The 17,222-nt window shown below is 37.5% G+C and overlaps 1 non-coding gene across 1 annotated transcript; it reads right to left on the minus strand.

Annotated features, from left to right (window-relative positions):
• Positions 1-12,082: 12,082 nt before the first annotated feature.
• Positions 12,083-12,188, minus strand: LOC121983538. Its single transcript, XR_006112580.1, has one exon. It is a non-coding gene; the product is annotated as a small nucleolar RNA R71 (small nucleolar RNA).
• Between the last annotated feature and the right edge of the window lie 5,034 nt (positions 12,189-17,222).

Genomic DNA, 17,222 nt, shown 5'->3' on the forward strand with positions numbered 1-17,222 from the left:
CTACTTCTTTGTATTGGGTTGTAGTTTGCTTCTTTCTTTGTCTTTGGTTGTATTTCCTTTGCTATGGAGTAGATCTAGGATGTAGGAAGTAGATATGATATGATTGTGGATGTATAAACTATGTATTTGGATATTTCCTTATTCAATAAAGTGTTATGTCATGTTCTATTTGTGTTGTGCCTTCTATGTGTTTGATGAAGTGTGTGAATGGTGCAAACATGTAGATGTGGATTGATTGTGGAACCTTGATGTGCGTAGATTTTATACACTTGTTTAGCATGTTTTGACACACATTACTATATTTTACGCATGCTTTATCTATGCATTTTCACGCTCCTTGCTTACTTTTAGCATATTTACTCTTCTTTGTTCGGAGATAAGCTCTTGTGTGTTTTCTGCCTATAGGAGTCGAATTTGGAGAAGAATTGATGTTTGTGGCCAATTCAACAATCAAATGAAGGAAGAAGACACTAGCTATGAGTGCTACACGACCATGCCAAAGGAAAATAACCTTGGCCGTGTGAAGCTGGCTGACCGTGCAACTTCAGTAGAGAAGGAGAATGGCATGACCGTGTGAGAGCCACATAACCGTGTCACTTTTGAAGCTAATCCAGAACACGGAAGTGTGGATCTACACGGTCGTGTAAGCCGTTCGGAGACCAAGCATTGCCTGGCCGTGTGTGCCACACGGCCGTGTGACATTTCCAGAGGAAGAACATTGCGTGGCCATGTGGATCTGCACGGCCATGCAAAGTATCCAGTAACAAAGCATGGCACGACCGTGTGGCCTTGGCCAAGAGGGAACACTGCCAGGCCGTGTGAGATCCACATGGCCGTGACATGGGTCGTGTGGCACCCAAACCCCCCTCTCTGTATAAAGAGTTCTTCTGCTTTGAAAAAGGAGAAGGCTCTCCCTTTGGGGAGGTCCAATCTTGAGGTTTTCCTTCACCTTTTGGGCGTTGATATGACAATTTCAAGGGGTTTCCATCCAAGATTCGACTCTGGTAGCACAGATTGGTTCCGAAGATCACTCGTCGTCTTTAGATAGGCATTTCTTCTTTATCTTCTTGATTGAGATCGAAATGTTTACGATTATCTTGTCTTCGGTTCTTTTCTCTTGTTTCATGGAGTAGATCTCTTTGTTCTAGGATGGAGGGAGTATTTGTGATGTGAATTGATGTATGAATTCATGGATTTACCAACTTTTTGTTTCAATGATGTTGTTATGTTTATATCAATTCAATCTTGTGTGGACTGCTGTGTTTGGATTTAATTACCATTCTTGATTGAATGTTTGTAATTCTTGTGGATCTTGTAGAGGAATTCTCTAGATTGTATGACCGAGGGGCGTCGTGACAGGGCTGGCCCGTTAACGGACATTTAGGGGATCACCTTGATGGGTGATGCAAGAATCTACAAAGAAGAGAGATAGATGAATGTGTTGTACCCTATATCTTAATTTGAATTGATTAGTGATGAGTTTCTATGTTGTATGACCGAGGGGTGTCGTGACAGGGTTGCCCCGTTAACGGACTTCATAGGGATCATTTGTATTTAGTTTCTTAAGGAGTAGATTAATGTCCCTAGTCGGTGTTTTCTGCAGAAAATAATCGACAACTTCTTGCAAACTGATAACTATGATTTTTCTATATTATTTTGATTAATAATGCATATCTTTAATGGTCTTTTCATAGTCTAATCTCACATTTTACATTGTATTTCATAATTGCATGTGATATTGGACTTAATTGCAAATTAGACTATTTTCATGGTATTTGATGCTAATATTTGTTTATTATTTTGTAGGCTTCAAAAGGGTCATGAACCCGATCAAATCAAACCGCATTTGGGCTCAAATCAAGGGCTTAACGAGGCGATCAAACCTTGGAGCATTATGGACCGTCCATTGAAGATCAGAGAGATCTGAGCCATCCGTCGAGGATTTGGTCTATCCGACCTAATGAGGAGCAGATCTGGACCGTAGATAAAGATCAGTACTGTTGGATCAGATTTTAGACCGTTTTCCACCGTTGATCAAGCTCCGAGAAATCTCAGCCGTCCGATCAGAGAGGGGAAGATTTAAAACCCGCGTGAGAAACTACAGTGCTTGGGCTCGGCGTTTTCGCGACATCGCACTGTTCTTCTTCCTACTTCCGCGACGCTGAGGCTCCGTTCCTCAATTCCAGATTTGAGGCCAAGTTTCTTCAACGACGGCGATCCTAAGCTGCCAGCGTCCATCTTCCAGTGATCAGAGAGCGGCAGAGGGAGGTATCTCAGCGCCAATTTGAATCTGTTTCACTGCGGTGATCCTGTGAGAGGGAGGTTTCTCGATCAGCGATCTTCGTATCCAACTGAGCTCAGAGGGAGGTTTCTTTGAGTCTTAGATCTTCTTCCGATCTTCATTCCGTAACTCAAGTGGATCGATCTGATCAATCGATCTAGCTTGGACAAATCACAGGTTCATACTCTGTTTCTTTGGTCGATGGGATTATCAGTTAGATGGGAGCTTGAGGGGAGGTTTCCAAGAGCCATGAGCATCATCTGGTGATAGTTGGAAGCTTGGTAGTTTGTTGGATGTTTGAGGGGAGGTTTCCGAGAACAAATCTGTTTAACAGCAAAGAGGCTGCCGCAAGGTTTTGGTATGTGGAATGTTTAGGGTTTGGTTTTCTTTGTTGCTTTCTTTGAATTGTGTTTAAACCTGCTCAGATCTGAAGATCTGATAATATAGATTGCATTTTAATCTTTGTTTACGTTTTCTATTTCAGTTCTTGTATGAATTTATTTCTGCAAACCCATTCCTGCATTTCCTTTGCAATTTCGTTCTTGATTGAGCTCTATAATTCGAACCTTGATTTATTTGTTTGCAATTTTTGTTCATTTAAACTTGCAATGCCGGTTATAACAAGATTGTCTAGTTTCGGGCAGTAGCAACATTCCTATTTGCATTTAATCCGTTCTTATATTAAAATCACTTGATCTCAACATTTGATCTTTGTGCTGTGATTGAATTTAATTGAGGAATACTTGACTTGATGTTTTGATTGTTTACCTCTGTTCATTGATATTGAGAATTGAAGACTTAGCTTAATTTTATGGTGATGGAGAACTCGAAATGTTAACTTCGGTTTTGGAATTAATATGGAGTTTTTGAGGTTAATGACCTCTTTGAATGTGAACATTGGATGCTTGAATGCTTGATTTTTATGAATTTAATTAGAAGGTATATTAATAATTGATTCATTTGATTAGATGAAACTTTAGAATTCGAATTTAATTGTTGGCAACTTGATGAAGGGAAGTTTAATCATGTTCAGATGAGAATAAATTTTCATTGATTCTGTTCTTGAATGCATTAGATGAGACAAATTGAATTGTAAGTCAAATGATGTATTTAATTGACCTTGATGATGTAATAATTTCATTTGAATCAATTCTAGAGCACTCACACATTTATTAGTTATCCTTGGAAAAATACAACTTGGGTCTCGTTACTACAACACTTGTTTTAATTTTAATGAGTTTCCAATCTTTATTAATTTGATGCGCCTCATGACATATAAAAAGGTTGACACCACAAACGCATGACAATTGAGGATAGGGTTGGTTGACCATATTACATTGATAAGTATCACAAAGAATCGAATCTCCTAGAACTTCCATAAGACCTAGTTTCCTGCATTACCTTTCTATTTCTATTTTCTAGTTTTTTCTTAATTCATGTAATTCTTGTTTGGTTGTTTAGCTAATTCATTTTGAGATATCTTTAGTGATTATAACCAGTCTCTGTGGATACGATATCTTTTTATATTATTGACGACATAACCATACACTTGTAGTGATGTAATAAGTTTTTGGGGTCGTTGCCGAGAACTGCGCCTATAACATTAGAGATTATCATTTGAGTTAGACTAAACTTTTCTTTTCTTTTCTATTACATAGTTGTAACTAACTTTAAAAATTCTATTTTTGCAACTTTTCTTTGCATTTCTTACTACTTCTTTTACATTCTTTTTGCTGTAAATCTAATTCTGCATTGCTTATCTCTAACATTTTAGTTTAGTTTTTCTCTGTTTTTATATCTCATAAATTTTTGTGTAGAAACAAATCTTGCAATCTTGTTCTTGTGTATGCGAAGATCTAACTTTGTAGGTGACTTACTTCCTCTTGACCGTAAAATTGATAGAACCTTTCATAAAAGGAAAACCTTGTAAAGACAACAAGAAGAACAAGAACACTTAAACATGGCGAATAAATCACTTAAAGATTATGCAACACCATATGCTAGAGGGTTTCGTTCAAGTATTATTAGACCATCTATTGAAGCCAATAATTTTAAGATAAAGCCTGCAATAATCACTATGGTGCAACAAAATCAATTTGGTGGAGGATTGCATGAAGATCCTAATCAACATTTGGAAGTTTTCTATGAAATCTATGGTACCATGAAGATGAATGGTATTCCTTCAGAAGCAGTTAGATTATTATTGTTTGGGTTTTCTTTACGAGATAGAGCTAAATAATGGTTGAATTCATTAGCTCCAAATAGCATTACCACTTGGGAGCAATGTGAACAGCAATTCTTAGACAAGTTCTATCCTCTAAGCAAGACATCTCATATGATAAATCTTATTGCAAGCTTCCAACTATCAGACTCAGAATCTTTATTTGAAGCATGAGATAGATACAACAACATACTCAGACAATGCCCACACCATGGATTAGAGAAGTGGTTAGTGTTGCACACATTTTATAACGACATCAACTACCATACTAAGGTGTCCCTAGATTCAGCTGTTGAAGGGACACTTATGAATAAGAGTTTAGATGAGGCCGAAGATATCATTGAAAGTGTAGCACAGAATCATCATCAATGGGCAACTGAAAGAAGTGTAAGCTATTCTTATTCAAACCCAACAAAGGCATCAGGGAAATTTGATGTAGATGCAATCACTATGATGTCTGCAAAACTGAATGCTCTTACAAAGAAGCTAGAAAATATGGGAACAAATGCTAGTACAGTCAATGCCATTGTATGTTGTTGTGAAACATGTGGGAGTTCTGATCATGCTCAAGACTCATATCTTCTAGGAGCTATCTCAGCACAAATCAATCAATTAGAACAATGGGATGCTATCATGAGCTATAATCAGAGACAGAATAATCCATATTCAAATACATACAACCCTGGGTGGAAGAATCATCCAAATTTTTCCTATAGAAACAATCAAGAAAAAGGACCATCTATGGGGGCAAGGCCAAGTTTCAAGCCTGGGCAACAAAATTTCCAACAACAACTACCTTCTCAAGGCTACCAATCTTCTAAAATTGAGAAAATGCTTGAGGAAATTATTTCCATTCAAAATAAAATGAAGCAAGATATCTTGAAGTTAACTTAGAGAATGGATAATTTTGACAAGCACCAGAAAATTTTAGATAGCCAAATTTCCCAGTTAGCTTCTTCATCTTCAAGAGCACCAGGACAATTTCTTGGAAAACCTGATGTTAATCCTATGGAGCACTGCAATTGAATTGAACTTAGGAGTGGATGGACCTTGGGGAATCCTCAAGTGACTGCTCCAAAAGGAATGAAAACTGAAGAAGAGCTCTCTCCTCCAGCACTTGAACCTATTCAAATTCAAGATGAAGAGGAGAGTACTAATAAGGTTGAAGAGACTCTTCCACTTAACCCACAAAATCAAGTAGTCCCTTTTCCTCAAAGATTAGTTATGCTGAAAAAAGATGAAGAGTTTGACATATTTTGGAAAAAGTTAAGGAAATTTGTGTTGAAGTTCCTTTAATTGATGCAATCCTACAAATGCCAAAGTTTGCCAAATTTCTGAAGGATATCATGTCAAATAAAAGAAGAAGAGGAGACATCGAGATCATAACACTTACCGAGGAATGTAGTTCTTTGTTTGAAAAGAACACTTCCCTAAAGCTTAAAGATCCAGGGAGCTTTTATATTCCTTGCAATATAGGAGCTGAATTTATAGAAAAAACTTTTTGTGATTTGGGGGCAAGTGTTAGCCTCATTCCATATTCAATTTGTAATAAATTAGGTCTCAAAAACTTTAAACTTACTACCATGACACTACAATTAGTTGACCATTCTTGCAGGTATCCTATGGGTATTATGGAGGATGTGCCGGTAGAAGTTGGTGGGATCATAATTCCCATAGATTTTGTGGTACTCGACATGGTTGAAGACTCGAAGATTTCAATCATATTAGGAAGACCATTACTTGCTACAGTTGGAGCAATAATTGATGTCAAAAACCATAAGCTTTCATTGGTAATTGGTAAGAAAATGTTGGAATATGATTTATCAAATTCTTCTAACCATGTCTCTTCTCTTTTAGTAAGTGTTTGCAGCGGGGCAGACGCTTACAAGTTGGAGGATTGGAATTTCCATCCTCATAGGAGGTCGCTGAATGAAGGTCATGAGCCGACAAGTGATGTTGGGAAAAGGCCTCCCAATAAAAATAAAAAATACATCTGCCCTCCGAGGGTAAGAAAACGACAAGAAGATGGGGATCAGTCAAGCTAATGACCTTAAATAAGCACTTCTTGGGAGGTAACCCAAGGGTTCTTTAGATTAGATTCAATTTGCAATTATCTTTTCATTAATTAGTTCTTTTGAATTTGTTGTTATTTTTTTTTTAGGTTGAAATTTGTTTCCATGAGTTGGCCATGATAATTTCATGGGCATGGAAGCAATGGAGAAGATGGAAAGAAAGAAATATAGCATTATAAGTCTTGAAATAGCTCGGTTGTGTGCTATACATGGCTCGTATGAGACTTACAGAGAAGAAGGAACACTCGGCCATGTACCATACACGGGCCGTGTGAACTTACCCAAGGAGGAGACATGCTCGGCCGTGTACCAGACACGACCATGTGGAGATTCCAGAGAAGGAAAATTGTTCAACCGTGTACCACACACGACCATGTGAGAATTCCCGAGAAGAAGAAGGACTCAGCCGTGTCTCAGACACGGCCATGTGAGGCTAAGTCAAGAAGGAAAAGAATACGACTGTGCATCACACACGACTGTGCAAAAGAAGCCGAGAGGGAGCCTGCATTGCCCGTGCCATTTGGCAAGGCTGTGTAGACTTACCCGAGAAGGAGAAGCCTTGGACCGTGTAGATCTATATGGTCGTACAACATACCTTAACCCTAGTCGTGTCTATAAGACACGGCCGTGCCTAGGCCGTGTCGGCCACACACCCAAGCCTCTTTTCCCTCAAAAATCCTTCTCATCTTTAACTCTTCCTTCCAACTTCTTAGATCTAGACCTCAAACTCATTTCTCTCCATAAACCACATCAATATCTAGCAAATTCTTCTCTCCTTTCTTTAAGATCTATAATTTTTTTTCCTAAAGATCTTACTTTTTAAGATCTATTCTTGCAAGAAATTAAATATTCTCCAACAAAACAACACCTTTCTCTACTTGAGCTTGACAATATGTCTAATCTTTTGAAGAAACTTCGTAAGGGAAGTGGTGGATCAAGTGGAGGAAGAGAGCCAACAAAGGAAAAAGGGAAGGAAAAGGTCACAAAGGGCAAAGGAAAGAGGATTTCACGCGACGAAGGTAACGACAATGAATTCAATATGGTTTTTAGAAATGAAGATCATAAATCTAGATTTGATATTCTTGTCAATAGAAAGATTGTGTGTACACGTTATATGGACCCAACTGTTTTAAATATTCTAGGAATTAGAGATGATGTAGATTGGATGATTGGGCCTCTTGATTGGAATGATATCATGTACACCCATCTACCTACATATCCTCACATAAGGTTGATTTTTTTGATTTTCACGCATCTCTAGACTCACTTCATGAGAAGAAGGAGGCCCAACGTGTGATATTGGAGGGTCATTTCTCTTTATCAGATGAGTAGTTTAGAGAGGTGTAAGATCATTTTCAGTTTACGAGGAATTTTGAAGGGCAAGTGCCCGAGTTTGTTCAGGACTATGATATTGATCAAGCTAGGATAAGAGAATTCATTCAGGGCATGAGTATTACTAGTCAACAAGTGGATGCCCTCTATGAATATCATAATTTCCTGAGTGAGACTCCAGGTTTTCCTAGTTTTCCTATCAGCCATCCACGTAGACCTCCACCTCCACCTCCACCACCATATTGATTTCATCGGGATGATGAAAATTTTAAGTCTGGGGGGGGGGGGGGGGGTTGCACCAACCTAATTTTTCTTTGCATTTTTCAGTTTTTCTATTTCATTATGCATTTTGTTTTGTTTATTTGGTTTCTTGAGTTTTTTTTTTTACTTTCATTTGATTGTATTTTAAAACATTGTTGCATTCATATTGAGAACATCAATCCTCACTTTTATGCTTACTTGTCTAAAAGAAAAAATTGTTAGCACATTTTATTTTGATTCATGATGTTGTAAATGATGCTAGTATGTTTAGTATACCTCTTTTCTCTATCTTAAGTAGCATGATATAAGCTAAGTATCACATGGAGATAAGTTTGAGATTTGGCTTAACCTTAAGGATCTTACTTTCACTTTACTTGAGCTTGAATAGTTTATATCATTGAAATAGTTATATATGATTCATCCTATTTGTTTAGTACTTGGTTTCTATGGTGATTTCTCAAACTTCATTTTGGTTATTGGATGAGGCTCGAATCATGTACGCTCATTTGAAAAAAATCAAAATATCCTAACATTTGTGCTTATGTACATATGTGTTAAGTGTTGCACCTTGCAATCACTTAGAAAAAAATGGAAAAAAGTGAAAAGGAAATAAACAAAATGTTGAATAAGGGATATAAAAAAATAGTTGTCATGAGTGGAAACTAGCAAGTTGCCCCTTTGAGACCGAATTAAGTTACTGGGGAAATAACTGCTATTATTCTCTTGATATCGAGCACGCCTTTGAGACCTTGGGTTGATTGAGAAATATGAACCAAGTGTGTGGCAGGTAAGTGCCTATCACCAGAAACATTAGGAACTCAATTAGAAGATTATTTGACTAGGACGAAGATTGAAACTTGAAGGGTTTGGGTCACTTATTTGCACTATGCACAAAGAGACTTATGCTTAAGTCATACTTGAGTTATTTCCATTATCATGCTTGTCAATGAAACTTTTGGATAGAGATAGGAAAGTGCATTAGGGATTATGATGCATTATAGAACATATGAATCTAGATTGTGGCATTTTTCTTGAGGACAAGTAAAAGTTTAAGTCTGGGGTGTGATGTGCGTAGATTCTATACACTTGTTTACTATATTTTACACATGCTTTATCTATGCATTTTCATGCTCCTTGCTTACTTTTAGTATATTTACTCTTCTTTGTTTGGAGATCTTCTCTTGTGTGTTTTCTGTCTACAGGAGTCAAATTTGGAGAAGAATTGATGTTCGTGGCCAATTCAACAATCAAATGAAGGAAGAAGACACTAGCTTTGAGTGCCACACAACCATGCCAAAGGAAAATGACCTTGGTCGTGTGAAGCTGGCTGGCCGTACAACTTCAGCAGAGAAGGAGAATGACACGGTCGTGTGAGAGCCACACGACCGTGTCACTTTTGAAGCTAATCCAGAACACGGCCGTGTGGATCTACACGGCCGTGTAAGCCTTCTGGAGACCAAGCATTGCCTGGCCGTGTGTGCCACACAGCCGTGTGACATTTTCAGAGGCAAAACATTGCTAGGCCGTGTGGATCTACATCGCCATGCAAAGCATCCAGTGACAAAGCATGGCACGACCGTGTGAGAGCCACACGACCATGTGACCTTGGCCGAGAGGGAACACTGCCAGGCCGTGTGAGATCCTCACGGCCGTGACACGGGCGGTGTGGCGCGCAAACCCCCCTCTCTATATAAAGAGTTCTTCTTCTTTGAAAAAGGAGGAGGCTCTCCCTTTGGGGAGATCCAATCTTGAGGCTTTCTTTCACCTTTTATGCGTTGATCCGGCGATTTCAAGGGGTTTCCATCCAAGATTTGACTCCGGTAGCAAAAATTGGTTCCGAAGATCCTCGTCATCTTTAAATATGCATTTCTTCTTTATCTTCTTGATTGAGATCGAAATATTTATGATCATCTTGTCTTCGGTTCTTTTCTCTTGTTTCATGGAGTAGACCTCTTTGTTCTAGGATGGAGGGAGTATTTGTGATGTGAATTGATGTATGAATTCATGGATTTGCCAACTTCTTGTTTCAATGATATTGTTATGTTTTATATAAATTCAATTTTGTATGGATTGTTGTGTTTGTATTTAATTACCATTATTGATTGAATGTTTGTAATTCTTATAGATCTTGTAGAGGAATTCTCTAGATTGTATGACCGATGGGCGTCATGACAGGGCTACCCCTTTAACAGACATTTAGGGGATCACCTTGAAGGGTGTACAAGAATCTACAAAGAAGAGGGATAGATGAATATGTTGTACCCTATATCTTGATGTGAATTGATTAGTGATGAGTTTCTATGTTGTATGACCGAGGGGCGTCGTGACAGGGTTGCCCTGTTAACGGACTTCATAGGGATCATTTGTATTTAGTTTCTTAAGGTGTAGATTAATGTCCCTTGCCGATGTTTTCTGCAAAAAATAATCGACAACGTCTTGCAAACACATGGTTGGTTGACTATATTACATTGATAAGTATCACAAAGAAATCGAATCTCCTAGAACTTCCATAAGACCTAGTTTCCTGCATTACCTTTCTATTTCTATTTTCTAGTTTTGTCTTAGTTCATGTAATTCTTGTTTGGTTGTTTAGCTAATTCATTTTGAGACATCTTTAGTGATTATAACCAGTCCCTATGGATACGATATCTTTTTATGTTATTAACGACGTAATTGTACACTTGCGGTGACGTAACAAACTTGTAGAGGGATGTCCTAGATCGTATGACCGAGGGATGCTAGTGACAGGTAGATCCTGCTAATGGACATCTAGGGTATCATTTTGAAAGGAGAAGTAATTCTCTATAAGGAAGTAGGTAGTTGTAGTCGATTGTAGTCCTCATCTCTATGTTTATTAAATAGTGCATGTATTCCTATGTTGTATGACCGAGGGGCGTCAGTGGTAGGCTGCCCCGCTAACGGACTTCATAGGAATCATTCCTATTTAATTGCAAGGGATGTTGATCTAACTACCCTACCGGTTGTCCACTGTAGGGGATAGCCGGTAACTTTCTACATGTGCATAAAAATAGAGGTAAGGGGATGAATAATCCATAGGGTCGTTAACTAGCATCATAGTGAAACTGAAATCCTAGTATCTCTCCATCTCCAATTCCAACTCTCCCTCTTTCTCTACTCTTTACATTCTCTCTTTTCTTCATTCTCTCTTTTCCAATTAACCTTCGATTGTCTAGATAACTTGTCGTGCAAAGTTAACTAGTGTTTAATCAACAGTCCCTGTGGATTCGAGATCTTTTGTATTACTGACGACGTAACCGTGTACTTGCGGTTCGTAACAAGTTTTTGGCGTCATTGCTGAGGACTTTTTTCGATTAACATTAGTTGACTAGCATATGAGTTACTCTAGACATTTTTATTTTTCCTTTTATCTTTGCTTTCTTATTTCCATTATGCACTTTCTTTCTTGCAATTTAAATTCTGCATTTTCTTTCTTGTTTTTCTTATAGCATTTTATTTCTTGTCTTTGATTCTTCATTTTTGTTTTTTTTTTCTCATATTTTTTTAGATATCATGAGCACAACATGTCAAGCAGGCATTTGAGAGAATTTTCTGCACCTATTTCTGTAAGATTTTTATCTCCAATTGTACAACCTCATATCGAAGCAGAGAGTTTCCAACTGGACCCAGAGTTAATCACCATGATATAAAGTCATAAATTTAGAGGTGAAATATCAGAAACCCCATATTTCCATCTTGAAGAATTCCTGAGGCTTTGTGATATGGTAAACTGTGAGGGTGTCTCAGCCGATGCAATTCGATTGATGACATTTCCTTTTAGTATTAAAGCTTGGGCAAATACTTGGTTTAATTTTCTCCATCCTCAAAGAATCACAAGTTGGAAACAATTAGAGCAGCAATTTCTGAATCATTTTTTCTCTCTAAGCAGAACAGTGTATATGAGGAATTCCATCACAAATTTTGCTCAAGCAGATGTAGAATCACTATTTGAAGCATGAGATAGATTCAAGAGTCTACAAAGATAGTGCCCTCATCATAGTTTGGAAAAATGGCTAATCCTGCACATATTCTATAAGGGAATTTCTTTCTCAGACAAATGTTTATTGGATTCATCAGCTGGAGGTTCTTTTATGAACAAGAGTGTGGGCAAAGCATATACATTAATTAATCAAGTGGCATTGAACCTCCATGAATGGTTGAACAAAAGTTGGATGAAATCTCCCTAAAAAATTCAAGAAGTGTAAGCCATAAATGCAAAAGTGCATGTTAAACAAATTGCAATTCAATCATCCAAGAGTTTTGAAATTCACAAGTCATAGAATGAGGGGTCCAAACAGTTGGAGGCAAAGATTGATAGCATAGTTTCAAAATGGTTCAAACATGATCTCCCTCCTACACATACAAGATCTAGTGAAAATGGTAATGATATTAAGTTGAGAAGTGGCAAGAATCATGAAGAACTTCTGATAAAGGACTTGTACAGACTTGAGGAGAAGAACAATAGAGGACCTCAAGAACTCAGTTCCATTACTCCAAGAAGTTCCCAAAAGCCACAAGTACCTTTCCATCAACGATTGATCACACTAACACTAGATAAGCAAGTTGGACCTCCTTCGTAAGCTCAAAGGGAATATGGGAAAAAGGAAGTTCAATCTTTCCCAAAACCTTCACTAAGGGTTCCTTTTCCACAAAGGCTAGTGAAGGTAAATGAAGACAAAGATTTTAAAAAATTCTGTGATTCTAATATAGTTGAGTGCGAATTTCTTGATGTATATAAAGATGAAGACTCTTCAGATGAGGATTGTAATGATAATGCAGTGGATAACAAGTTTTTAGATCTACCTCCAAGTTTTATAGGATGTTATGATGAAATTGAATTTTCAGATGATGAATGTAATGAGGTAGATCAACTTAAAAATACAAATGAAGTTAGTGATCCTCTTATAGTTGATTCTCCTATTGAGGATATTGATGTTGATTTATTTTTTGATATTTGTGTTGATGATGATGTTATGAAAGGAAGTGTTGGGAGATGTGTTGTGGAAGCAGCATCTCAAGAATCACCTCCTTTATCCACAAAATCTTTTGAGACTATGAAAATTGCAAGGATTGAACATGTTGTGGATCAATGTGTAGGGACTTATATAGATATGACAGAGCCCCAAGAATCACCACCTTTAGTTGCACTTCCACCTGAGCCAGAGCTAGAACCAGTACTTAATTCTAAAGAAGTCACATCCACATGTTTAGAACTTTCAGGTATCTCTCAGCAAAACAAAGTAAGTATCACTAGTGATCTTTTAGAAAACTTCATATAGGTACCTGTCTTTGATTCCGTTGGATGTGATTTAATTTTTGATACATACTCAATTCATTCTAATATGGTTCTAGTTTTATCTTATATAACATGCGTGTGGGAGGTATGTTTTTCTTTTGCATGTGTAGATTTCTCTTTGACCGAAAATTGGAAGCTTAGTCTGACCGTCTTCGACCACCTGAAAGAACTTCGAAGAAGACGAAGATGGAGAGAGTGATACTTTACTCTATATTTCCTCTAATGAAAGATCCCTTCATAATAAGAGCCCTTTGTAAGAGGGTGTTAAAATATCTTACCCCTCCAAGAGCGAGATTTCGATAAATCTAATGAGGTGGTCGAGCTAATGACCTTAAACAAGTGTTTCTTGGGAGACAACCCAAGTTCAATCTTGTTTTCATTTTAGTTTTAGTTTCCTTCAAGTTCCTTTTTAGTTTCTTTATTCATTATAAATCATGTCTTCTACTTAATTTTTCTAGTCTATCTTATTTTTGTAGGATTTAATGTTGTGGAGGAGTGCAATTCACATATAGGGAAGTATCTTTAAAACATGAATGTCAACCATTTGGATCTCATTATTTGGTATCTTCTCTAAACTTCATAAATCTCCTCCACATTACATTTTTTAGTTTTCATTGGGACAATAAAAAGTTTATGTTTGGGGGGATGTTTAGGTTTAGGTTAGTGTTTGTCATATTTCTTAGTTTTTACACATTTCTTTTTGAAAATTTTCCTAGTTGCATCATTCATCACATCATGATTATTTGTTCCTTAATACAAAATACTAGTACGTTTCATCTAGATATTTATGTTATGTGATTTGGTATACTAGTATGTCTATTGATCTATGTTTTTCTATCCATAGTAACATGAAGTGAGCATTGTTATTACTAGAAGAATTTGAATGTTGGTCTAGTTTTAGGATCTCTTCACATTATGCTTGACTTTGATGGTAAATATTTTTGAAAATAATCATGATTCATAGAATCAGACTAGTACTCTTAGTTCTATGGCGACCTCTTAACTATATTTTGGTTACTGAATAAACTCAGATCATGTAAGCTCATTTGGAAAAATCAATCCCTAAAAAAATGAATGAAGGTTTGTTCAAGTTTGATACTTTGCAAATATTCAAAGAAAGAAAAAATAAGGGATAAAAATAATAGTTATCGTGAGTGGAAACTAGTAATTCACCCCTTTGAGACCGAGTTAGGTTACTGGGGGAATGAATGTTATGTTTCTCTTGATACTGAGTATTCTTTTGAGACCTTGTGTAGACGATGCATAATATTTTTGTGGGGAACGAACCTTATGTGTGGCAGGTAAGTGTCTATCGCCGGAAGTATGAGAAACACGGTTAAATGAAAAATTGACTAGGCTTAGAAATTGACACTTGAGAAAGTTAAGCCACTTATCACACTGAGCACGGAGAACTTCTACTTAGGCCACACTCAAATAATTTTTGTATCATACTCATCAATGAAACTATATGATAGGTTTATATTGATTCATTAGAGATTATTAAATGCTATCTACTCACATAAATCTAGATTATGGGTTTTGCTTGAGGTCAAGCAAAGGTTTATGTCTGGGGGTGTGATGTGCGTAGATTATATGCACTTTTATGCATACTTTAAGATACATCTACTTGTATTTCATTAGCATAATCTATATTTATTACACCTTATTTCATTATAATGTCATACTTCCATTATATTCTGTTCGGAGATCTCCTCTTTGTATATTTTGATTGACATGACGCATATTGGAGCAAAAATAGAGTAAAAATGCACACGGGAGCAACTTTGGAAGAAATCAAGCTTGGGCCATGTAGGCCACACGGCTGTGTGGCCATCCCAAAGTAAATCCTGTTCCGATCGTGTAACCCACACGGTCGTGTCAATCTCTCGTGACCATGCAGCACATGGTCGTGCCAAATGGCACGACCGTGCCAACAATCTAGAAGCAAAGAAGGTCACAGTCATATGAATCCACACGATCATGTGACTTTGGCAGAGAAGAAGAAGGTCATGACTGTGTGAGCCACACCACACGACCATGTCACGGGTCGTGTGGTGCCCGTGCCCTGCTCTATAAAAGGGGGGGTTCTCCCCTTTTCACTCATCTTTGGCTTGGGGCTTGTCCCCATTCCTTGGAGAAGGGTTCTCCCTCTTGGGAGAACCCTAGAACCACATCTTCGCCAATCCGTCCACCTCTGGAGCAAAGGAACGCCTCCAAGGATGCCACGCTTCAAGGATAAGTACTCTTCTCTCTCTACTTCTTTGTATTGGGTTGTAGTTTGCTTCTTTCTTCATCTTTGGTTGTATTTACTTTGATATGGAGTAGATCTCTAGATCTAGGATGTAGGAAGTAGCTATGATGTGATTGTGGATGTATGAACTATGTATTTGGATATTATTTTATTCAATGAAGTGTTATGTTATGTTCTATTTGTGTTATGCCTTCTATGTGTTTGATGAAGTGTGTGAATTGTGCAAACATGTAGATAAGGATTGATTGTGGATCTTGTAGAGGGATGTCCTAGACCGTATGACCGAGGGACGTTAGTGACAAGCAGATCCCGCTAATGGACGTCTAGAGTATCATCTTGAAAGGAGAAGTAATTCTCTACAAGGAAGTAGGTAGTCATAGTCAATTGTAATCCTCATCTCTATGTTTATTAAGTAGTGCATGTGTTCCTATGTTGCATGACCGAGGGGCATCAGTGATAGGCTGCCCCACTAACGGACTTCATAGGAATCATTCCTATTTAATTGCAAGGGATGTTGATCTAACTACCCTACTGATTTCCCACTGCAGGGGATAACCGGTAACTTTCTACATGTGCATAAGAATGGAGGTAAGGAGATGAATAATACATAGGATAGTTAACTAGCATCATATTGAAATCGAAATCCTAGTATCTATCCATCTCCAAATCCAACTCCCCCTCTTTCTCTACTCTTTACATTTTCTCTTTTCTTCACTCTCTCTTTTCCAATTAACCTTCAATTGTCTAGATAGCTTACCGTGCAAAGTTAACTAGTGCTTAATCAACAATCCCTGTGGATTCGATATTTTTTGTATTACTGACGACATAACTGTGCACTTGCGGTTCGTAACAACTACCCATCAAGTGTAAGGCACCCCGATACTTATCCGAAGTCCATTACGCGTCAGTTTGATATGGCCATACGAGACATCTCACATCCCCATATCTATCATAGATCAACCACAATCAAGTCACATCATTCAGAATATTTTTTTCCCGCCGAACCTAAAAAAAAATTTCTTGTTTCAAAAACCTCGTGATTTTCATTCACACGAAATTTCTCATAACAAAATGATCATAATAATTAGTAATTTGAAATAAACTGTTACACATCATAAATTAAGCTCAAAATCATCATGATATCATTCATGACAAGTGGTTGCCCTTAAAGACTCAAAAGGCTTAACCTGATGAATTTTATCCCGCGAGACACACTTTGAGCGAGTAAACCAAAGAAAATTATAATTTATTCGTTTCTCAACTAAATCACTCCCTACTTAAACCCACATGACCCTATTGCAATGGGCTATCTTCTGTGACTAACCAGAGCAACTCAGACCACTTGGAATGTCCTACATGAAACCAACAAGCCCACTGCTCGCAAATAGAAATAAAAACAACATATGCATTGAAGAAAAATTATAATTTATTCATTTCTCAACCAAATCACTCCCTACTTGAACCCACACGACCTAACTCGATGGGATATC

Source organism: Zingiber officinale, chromosome 5A (assembly GCF_018446385.1).
Source record: "Zingiber officinale cultivar Zhangliang chromosome 5A, Zo_v1.1, whole genome shotgun sequence".
Lineage (NCBI taxonomy): Eukaryota > Viridiplantae > Streptophyta > Magnoliopsida > Zingiberales > Zingiberaceae > Zingiber > Zingiber officinale.